We start from the raw sequence: 10,000 nt of genomic DNA, 5'->3' as shown, positions 1-10,000 counted from the left end.
CGCGGGGATTTGTCAAACGATCAATTCTACCCGAACAGCCAAGACACCTCACGTGTAATTGTAATTGTGCTACATTTCAACACGGAGAGGTTCGTCCCTACAACCGGATTGACAGTTCACTTTCAGTCACTTGAATTTTTTGCTAACGTAATTTCCAACCTCATAGAAACAAGATTAGATTACCGAAATTTAACTCAGCTTTATATAGCTTCCACAGCTTTTAGGGTTACTATTGAAAAAATGTGATTTGCATATTTTAAAACAATATAGAAAAAAAAATTGCTTTCTAGGATAATATAATTTGACAAGATGTTATGAACGTTCAGGTCTTGAATTCCAAAAAGAGACATCCAAGATTTGGAGAGGTCTGCTCCACTTCTTGTTTATCTCCGAAAGTAGAGCATACTTCATTCCAAAAGGATTTGACTCTCGGGCAAGAAAAAAGAAAATGTTCCAAGGTTTCCACAACATCTTCACAAGAAATAACATAGAAAAGATTCGATATTTTTAAACTTAAAAAGCTTGTCGTCTGTATACAAGATTCTGTTTAATATCTTATACTGGAACTCCCGTAGTTTAGTGCTTAAAGTAGCTCTGAAAGGTGTTAAATATTTTATTTCCAATCTAATTGAGACTCTTCAGTGTTTCTAGCAGTAGGTGCAGTGAACAATTTTGAAACAAAGTTGCTATAAAATGATTTTGATTGCACTTTTTTTCCAAGGGAAATTTTATCGTTTCCGTGAAATATGTAGAAAGAGAATTTAGTTCGAAGGGTGTGGTAAGATGAGCTATAAGTCATTTCCTGCTATTCAACAAATACCTCTATTCTAGAAGAATGGCGTCCAACAAGCTAATCATTAGAAATTATCATTTGGAGATGAACGAGATCTCCAAGGCTCCCTATCAAACATAAGCAACCCTGCACAGTCGTAAATTATACAGATGGCCAACCTTGTTTAGTCCAATACTACTAATCTTTCGATTATATACTGACTTTCTGCCAATGTAAATGAACGTGTTGTTCCAAAGTACCCGATTCACTATATCCTGTGTTGTGCTGGGATTGTTTTCATTTAATAAGGACCAGGTTTCAAGGCTCTTTATAAAACACAGGAACAGCAACCGGTAATTTCCTATAATCGAAATTGCATGCAACAAAACAAAACCTTGTCTCCAACGTTCTTCCCAAGGAAATATTTCCAGCCTGCTGGGTAGGTGTCCAGGTATTTCTTAATACACAATATTCTCTGAGTTGAGATCATAGAAACGATGTCCGTTATTTTGAAACCTCCTTCTTCTATAGAATTTATCAAAGCTGCCCGCTTTACTTTGTCTTTCCAAATAAAGGAGAACAATAATTCGTTGATATTTTTGACAAAATCTAATCTTTTGCACGAAACTAAAGCTATGCGATAAAGGATTTTTGAGATGACAAAGGATTTAATAACTTGAATCGTTCCAATCAAACAAACGTTAACGCCTCTCTAGAACCAGATTTTTAACGATTCCTTTTTATAATTATAATAATCCTAGTTATTCTCGCATTTTGATTGGTTCTTGCCTCTGATCTATTAGAGGACAGACGAGTGATTGACGTTTCCATCAGCTTTTATGCGAATAAAGTTCAATTCTTTATTATATGAAACAAATAGATTCCATGTTGCCATGCGTCTGTTCAGTAAGAGAGCACAGAAGACGTCAAAATGTGATAAGAACATCAGTGACACACTCGTCTATCGCCTCGTGTACCACATCTGTGATCTATTACTAAACAGGCGCATGCAGCACACGGCAATATGGAATGTATAAGTTAAATAGATTTCACAAAGCACTCAAAATTCCTTTCATAAAAACACCGATAATTATAGGTGAAATATACTCCTAATATTTTAAAGGTACTACTTATGCCATCCACACCCAATTCCGCTTGTATTAATTGAATATTACCCAGGGGGATTACCTCCGTCTTCTCGTGGTTCATTTTTAGGCCTGAGTATCCAGAAAACTGTTTTACGGTGTTAATTAGATGCTATTTAAGATGATCATTCTAACTGCGTCTCAAGTCCTCGTCCGGTTTTCCTGTGTCAACGCTTTCACCGACGTATCGAAATTAAACGTTAAATACATCCGTAAGAAATATCTAACGGAGCTTACTGACAAATACGTCCGATCTCCTCGAGCGCACAAAGTAAAATGGGTGCTTTCACAGAAGTTAAACTGAATAGAACAGAACTATAACGGGACTAGTCCTTCCTATCTAGTTGTGTAACGATCATTAACAATATGATAACGACAAATAATATATGAATGAGGGGAAGGTACAAATAATACGACTTAAAAATATGGAAGGGTGAGCAAGGAAATGGCACGGTGAAAATTCCCTTTTTCTTTGGGCTAACTTTAAAACACTTAAATGACTTGTTTTCAGATGGCTGGGAATTTGGCTCGAATTTATAGGATAGATGAAGTAACTAGGATGATGTCAAATGGATATGGGCATGCCTTAAGAACACATGGTGAATTCAGAGATTTGCGTGATGATGGAGGAAGAAGGTACGCAGTCGCTGTGGACTCCTCATTTTCAAACAATCCCAACTTCGTTGCGCTGGTAGCAATGGCTCTTAATTCTCCAGCTGGTCAACAAGCATTGAGGGCACTAAACAACGTTGGGGATAGAGAGGTGATTAATCACACACTGGCAACCTCTACAATAGAGGGCGAGGTCATTCTTGGTGCCCTGAAAGATCTGGCTCACCCAATTAAAGTTGAATTTACCAGTGTTAGAGTAGTTGTTGTGCGAATTGCAGGGAACCCTGGAATAGGCATCCTCACTGCTTTTCCAGCCTGAAGTGCTGTTTAACTGGTCCAGTGAAAATTAAACGACTGGTTCAGAACAATGGTGGAAACAAGCTGGAAAGGGCAACAATGGAAAAGCTGATTATAACTCATAATTTGACATAATAAACTTAGTTAAGTTTGAATATTGCAAGTAATGAACCTGTTTTAATATACTCCCTTTCAAGTAAATAACACAAACAGCCAGTTCCCCAAGGTTGTGTAAGCACCATATACACTAACGGATAATGAGACAAAAACTTAAGAAGATTTCAAAAACTGTTTGTATGGTGAATAGAAATAGGTTTACAAAAATGATGTAATAATGACCAAACTGTAATAAATATGACATAATTTCCATTGAACCTTAATAAAGACTTTGGATGTCCAGGTTAAAACTAGCACCGGTGATAGTCTAGACGATAAATTTTTATTATTCTAAAACATCTTTGCGGGCCGCTTCAAAGAGTTGCTCGAAATAAACAATCTTCCCAGTCCGACCATACTGTTAATTCAACAATGCACTTACATATGTTGCAACTTATGATCTGCCATCCATGTCCAACTGGAAGTTTGGGAGTTTCCAATTACTTCCCACGCTGGGCATTCAACGTGTTTGTCGTAAACTAGAAACCAAGGCATTGGAAATTCACCAATTCTAGACGCCTGAGTTATTTATCACTCTCTTACTTGGTAAAGTATACAAAGGATACTGATCCAATCTTCAATGTACGCCTGATAGTGAGCGCCAGCGCATTGGCGTCGGAAGTGACGACGGCCGGGCATCGACGACTAACCGCAATTGCAATTCGGTAGACTACAATCCGCGTCAAAATGTCTTGAGACACATCACATTCTTTTTTAGAAAACACTCTTTACTTCGTATTACAACAAATTCCAGCTTCCTCAACAAAAATCTCCCAGGGTCTACGTCTTTGCACTCTAAAGATAAAACAAGAGATTAAAGTCCCCCTGTGCAAGTACCACTGTCGTATGGCGAAGAAGATCCCCGCAGGTTTTTTTAACCTATTTTAGCTGTGGTGCTTAATTGGATTGCTCAAAAGAGTGATCGATGAATGGCGTGAAAAAAATGAGAGAAGAGAAAAGTATCCTTTACAGTTAAACACCTTATGCAGGCTTTTGGGATGATTCAGTTTGACAAGGAATAACCGGGTTTCTATACATTTCATCTTTAGCTTTCTTCAACAATCGGAGACAAATTGTGGCAACAATACTTTCGTAATTCTAAGCGACTCCAAAATAGAGGTGGGTGGCTTGAAAACTAATTCATCCCAGCTTCCGAACCACCTCTACAAAAAAAATTGTTTCTTTTTCTTGCACTAGGTCAAATCTTCTCGTAACCACAATGAAAACAATCTCGTCAAATTGCTGCGAAATTTACTGATGAGCGAACTCTTTGGCTGTTTCACGCGACGTCCGAAACTATCAAGAATGACGTCATAAGAATAGCTGGCATTGTGTAATGGCTTTCGGAGTCGTATTCTTTATCCAAAAAGCCATTAGATTCACTAGAAATTGTAGAATCTATCTGCAACTCCAGGATTGGGGCAAGATGAGACAATCTCCTTGCTTTTAAAACTCACTTTCGTCAACGAAACGCAGGAGGCAGTGTAGCCCAGTGGTTAGGGCGCTTGCCTGGAGATCCGGAGATCCCGGGTTCAAGACCCTCTCTGACCACTCGTTGAATTTGATCCTGGTAGTCCCTGGTTCAACTTCTTAGCTGCACTTGTAAATAGCTAACTGGTTTGCCTCCGGCCAGTTGGGATTCTTAACAGTTGTTGTTATTGTTCTGTTCTGTTGTTTCGTTGTGTTTCATTGGCTCTGAAAAGCCCCATTGGGAAGCGGTCAATTACGTATGTATGTCAGTGTATGTATTTATGTATGTATGTATGTAATTCCACACAGAATGCCATTTTAATTCTCTGATTTTGCGGACGTCTCGGGAAACAGGCATCTAAAAATAGCTTAACTTAAGTTGCTATATCCCAGGGACCATAATAATAATAATAATAATAATAATAATAATAATAATAATAGTAATAAACTTTATTTATATAGCGTCTATATCATTAACTGTTCTAGGCACTTTACAATATCACGAAAAATATATCAAAATTCTAAGAAACCTAACTACTACGTACATAAGCATAAAAAATTAAATACAAATCTATTTTCATAAATCTTCTTTAAAAGAATTCAAGGAATCGGCAGTTCTTAAAGATGCAGGTATGCTATTCCATAACTTAGGTCTTGCAATTGAAAATCTTCGGACACCATAAGACTATAGCTTACATCTCGGGACTTGAAGTAACTTATTCGAGCAAGAACGAAAAGAGTAGGTGCTGCTACAAAAACTAAGCAGATTGGATATATAACTTGGTGAAAAACCATTGATAGCCCTATATATTAAAGAAGATTTTGTAAATAATACACTAAGCGACAGGCGACCAATGTAAGTCTATTAAGCTGGGTTTTATATGTTCATACTTCTTGGTGAATGTTACGATGCGCGCTGCTCTATTCTGAACTAGTTGTAAGAGGTTTTAGAGAACTTTAGGTAATCCATATAGAATCGCATTACAGTAATTCAAGTTCGTAGTCACAAAAGTATGAATGATTGCTTCAGCAAATTCACGATCCAAATATGATGTTATCTTATTTGTTAAATGGAAATGACATGTCTTGCATATCCTTTTAATGCGATCTTTCATATCAACACTGGGATCGAGTATCACTCCAAGATTACGAACAGAAGAGGACGGTTGAGTAATTTCCCCTCCAACACGAACAAATTCCAATGAAGGACTGGGTCGATAACGTGAAATGAGTGAAATAAACTCAGTTTTCTCCCCATTTAGCTTAAGGCCATTAAGAATCATCCAATTATTGATTTCCTGTACACATATTTCAATGCTATATTTTGCTGAGGAGAGATCATCACTTCCTAATTTAAATGACACATAGAGCTGAGTGTCATCAGCATAGAGATAATACGTAAGATTGTGTCTCTTTGTGATATCTGCCACTGGTGACTTGTACAAAACATATAACAAGGGCCTAAGGACAGACCCCTGCGATACACCGCAATTTTAAGAGCTATAGTTGATGTAGTATGGCCGTGTATCCGCGTCGAGCCACAGAAAGCGCGGACGATCGATGACGTCATGGCTAAAAAGCCAAAATTTCTCGCATCGATGGGTTAATACCATATTTCCTTAATTATGGTGCTCCGCGTGCGTGCGCCTTAAGCGCGCGCAGAGCTCTGCTATTATTAAATTGTTCAGTCTCTCATCGACGAGGATCAAGAGGCTTTGAATATTCATGGGTGACCTATTTTAGGGCTCCTTTGATTCTTCACCGGTAATTTTGCCGTTTTTGTCTTGTTTGTCTTGTAGGACAAAGAAAAACGTAGCGATGATGAAATGATTAAACTGCTTACAAATTACAGTGTCACGTAAGTGTGGAGGCGTTGTGACCGGAACTTACTGAAACAGTAATCAAAATAACAAAATGAAAGTGGAAAGGTTTGATTAAGCAGGAATCAATTCTTAATTTCTTTGTTTTCATAGGGGATGTTTTTCGTTTTGTCTTCGCTTTTTTTTATTTGTACCTTTGTCACAGAATTAGAAGAGCACTATTTACCCTGATGTTTAACAAATAGATTCCAAGTTGCCATGAGTCAGTTCAGTAATAGATTACAGGAGACGTGATTAAAAAAATGTGGTAAAAACACGAGTAACAAAATGGCTATCACCTTGTGTGCTACTTTTTTGTCCTTGCTACATTTTGATGTCATCTGTGATCTATTATGGAACAGATACACAGCAACCGTGACACAGAATCTATTTGTTTTATACAATAAAGAACGAACAGTTTTTGATGATGACGTCAACTTTGTCTTTTCCCTAGAGGAGCATAGGTGAGAACCAATTAAAATGCATGCATCCTTGGTATAGACTTTTTTGTAAAAACATAGCATGACAGGATGCGGCAAATTCGATCCGCATAATTACTGGGTTGCCAGTAAGGCAATCCCAGTCGGAAAATGGGTAATATTTGGTCGTTTTCTCTTTTTGTTTTTTTTTTCCGTGTCGGTAAAAGTATCGCCTGTCACTCCCCCTGGTAAGTGGTGTCTTCGTGCATAGAGCCCTCTGCGCGTATTTTCTTAGATTGAGAGGGTAGTGGAAATGTGTAGATTTGTCTGGTGGACGCAGCAGAATATTTAACTTAACCTGCAATAGCATCGAAAGTCTTGTAACGCGAATGACGTCTTAGTGGATCTTTAAACAAATTTACCCTTATAGAGCTCAATAATGGAAATCAATTGGATAAACAACACAGGCGATGAAAAAGAAATATCTGGAATCTTAAAAGCGACGAGTAATGGACTTCGACAACAATCTATCGCCCGTCGAGCCCAAATCAAAGTGAGCTGTATTTCTAATATTTTACCAAGTGTGCTGTTATGTAGAGCACTGAAACCTATTGAAATGTAAAATGCTCCGGTAACTTATGGGTTCAACAAAGACAGAGAACGAATCGAACACCTTAAGTGGATCTGTGATCAACTCTGCACAGTCTTCAGGTAAAAAAAAATAATTGGAAATGTGACAACCAAGAATTATTTGAAAGAAAGCTTGTCGTCAATTTTGTGCCTCATTATTCAAGGAAAGGTTCTTCATGGAAATGGTTTGATCCCGAAATTTATTTTGTTGCAATATTGCGTATATTTGACGCGATTGAGTTTATTCTCTTCACGCACGTAATGAAATAGAAAGGGGTTTTTGCCTCTAAAAATTAATAGCAAATATGTTGTTTGTTTTAAAAATTGTTTTGCTGGAAAAGGTGGCCTCTATGAATTCATCACGTTTTATAATATGCGAGCTTAACTGGATAGTTTTCGTTGCAATAGTAAAGCATTTTCGTGTCAAAATGTGGTTAGCGTGATTCTGGTGTGTTAACTTAATAAATATACCATCTGCGCCTCGTGAGTTTGTATTTGCCGTCTGCCGTAACCTTGATTGCCACTCTCAAAATTACCTCCAGAACCTACTTTTTGCGTAGAATGAGCTTTTAGAATGATGTTCTTGTCTTCTGTGGTGATACTTAACTATTCGGAAACATTTTGTGAAAAAAATATTTATAACGGGTCACACGCCAAACTTGATGACCCGATTATGCATAACATCCACTTGGCCTTTTGACATCCCAGTGAAAAAAAAATTGTAAAATATTCGCAGACCGGTCGATTTCTCTGAAATTTGAAAGGATGATTGCTAACGAATTGAGAAAGATTTTCACAATAACTAAAAATTATTGTGTTAAGCATGAGAATTCGACGAAGAGGGAAATTCGACTAAATTTGTTGCGTACGTTGCTATTTTTGTTTTGATTGTTGTGCAAATTTTGACAGAGAATATTAAATTATGAAACAATATCTACGGATAGATGGTTAAAAAATCTTTATTTTTAGCGGTTATTTGAACATAAAAGATGCAACGCTTGACGAGAAGTAATATTTTTGTTAATATTTGAAACAAGAAAAATTTCGCGGGAATCGGGACGCGGTGAAAATGAGTTAACAAATTTGCATGCGCTGCGTTGAAATGTGATACGCGAGGAGACAGGAATTTTTTCTCTCTGACAAATGATTTTGTCATTGTAGTGTACGGTAGCCTCGCAGCTCCTACAAGGTCTCACCTGATTGGAGACCACCCTTGAGGTTTAACAAAAGAACAAATAACAGAAACAATGGCCCTTTTGTTTTAGGCCTAGGGTAACAGAAACAATGGCCCTTTTGTTTTAGGCCTAGGGTCCATTGTTTCTGTTATTTGTTCTTTTGTTAAACCTCAAGGGTGGTCTCCAATCAGGTGAGACCTTGTAAGAGCTGCGAGGTGACCCTAGTGTAAATGAAGTTTATTTGGGAAGCCAACAATATTTCTTTAACTACCTGGTTAATCCAATTTATTGCTACGACTTGCTGGTGCGAATGTTGTTTACATGAAAGTCACGTTTTTTGCGAATTTTGAGTGTCATGAAATTACATCATTTGCGTGACAATATATCCCTTTACTCTAACCCAAAAACACAAGGTAGTAACAAACTTCATAATTATTTAACCATTTCTTCTGCTTTTGTGCTTGTCAGCATTGTGATTTGCGATAATTCGCAAGTCTGTTTTTTTGTATCTCATAGATGTTTAGATTTTCAATAGCCCATTTCACAGTTAGTTTTTCTCATTTGTATTACAATGTAATCTATTTTCGGTGCGAGGCAATTTCGGGTTAAGACTACAAAATAGCCCGAAATTGCCTCTCATACATATGCTAGATTACATTGTAATGCAAATGAGAAAAACTAACCGTGAAAAGGGCTATTAAATGGCCGCTCAACCTTGCGATTGCGTAAATAGTTCACCCTGAAGTCAAAATAGATACGTTTCTCGAGAACCCGATAGAGAAGGCTTCCTGACCCGACAGATGAAATGGTAATATTCAGTTAAGTATTACAACAAAATTAAAAAACCAAAGACGGACGTTTCTTGGCTAAAAAGTACGTTGTTTTACTCTGAAAACGACGAACGATTAACATTCTTTCCCGCACAGGCAGCCCAAGCTCGGTGTACGATTTATAGACTTTGTATGGGAAAATATATTTTGAGCTTATAAAAGCTAAAGTAAGCTGTAAAATGTAGAAATAAACTTCACTTACCTCTAGTACGTACAGTTGTCCTCGTCTTTTTCTGTGCAATCGGAGGGCAAAGTGTATCCGTTTTAGACGGGTTTGTGTCTTGCAAATTTTTGCGATGACCCCTCAAAGAGTCTCAATGACCCTCCACTTCAAAAAATTGAATGGAACGCTGCAGTTCAATACCACCCAATTCAGTGCCTTCCCTTTTTGTGAACACGTACCACAGGCATTCCGGTGTACGCTTTATGGAACGCCTAGTCAGGTAAAATCTGCATCCTCTGCATATTTACGGTAATTCCCGCATAAGCAGAAGAAATGCCTGATATTAGTGATCAAGAAGCTGCTTACCATCCTCAAATAAGAGCCAAAGAGATTAACTGAACATTGAAGATCGATTAAAGAAAAAACGCAATTTTGTTCCCAAGATGAAGGGTCGTAAGCAGTTTCCACGCAC

General features: G+C 37.6%; 1 long non-coding RNA gene across 1 annotated transcript in view; it reads left to right on the top strand.

Annotated features, from left to right (window-relative positions):
• Positions 1–3,210, top strand: part of LOC138045624 (uncharacterized) — a 4,414-nt gene extending 1,204 nt beyond the window's left edge. Inside the window, exon 2 of the long non-coding RNA XR_011131631.1 lies at positions 2,429–3,210. This is a non-coding gene — a long non-coding RNA (uncharacterized lncRNA). The remainder of the gene's footprint in view (positions 1–2,428) is intronic.
• The last annotated feature ends 6,790 nt before the right edge of the window (positions 3,211–10,000 follow it).

This window comes from Montipora capricornis, chromosome 4, assembly GCF_036669925.1.
Source record: "Montipora capricornis isolate CH-2021 chromosome 4, ASM3666992v2, whole genome shotgun sequence".
Lineage (NCBI taxonomy): Eukaryota > Metazoa > Cnidaria > Anthozoa > Scleractinia > Acroporidae > Montipora > Montipora capricornis.
Note: the sequence above shows the minus strand (reverse complement) of the source record. Positions and strands in the feature narration are given on the sequence as shown.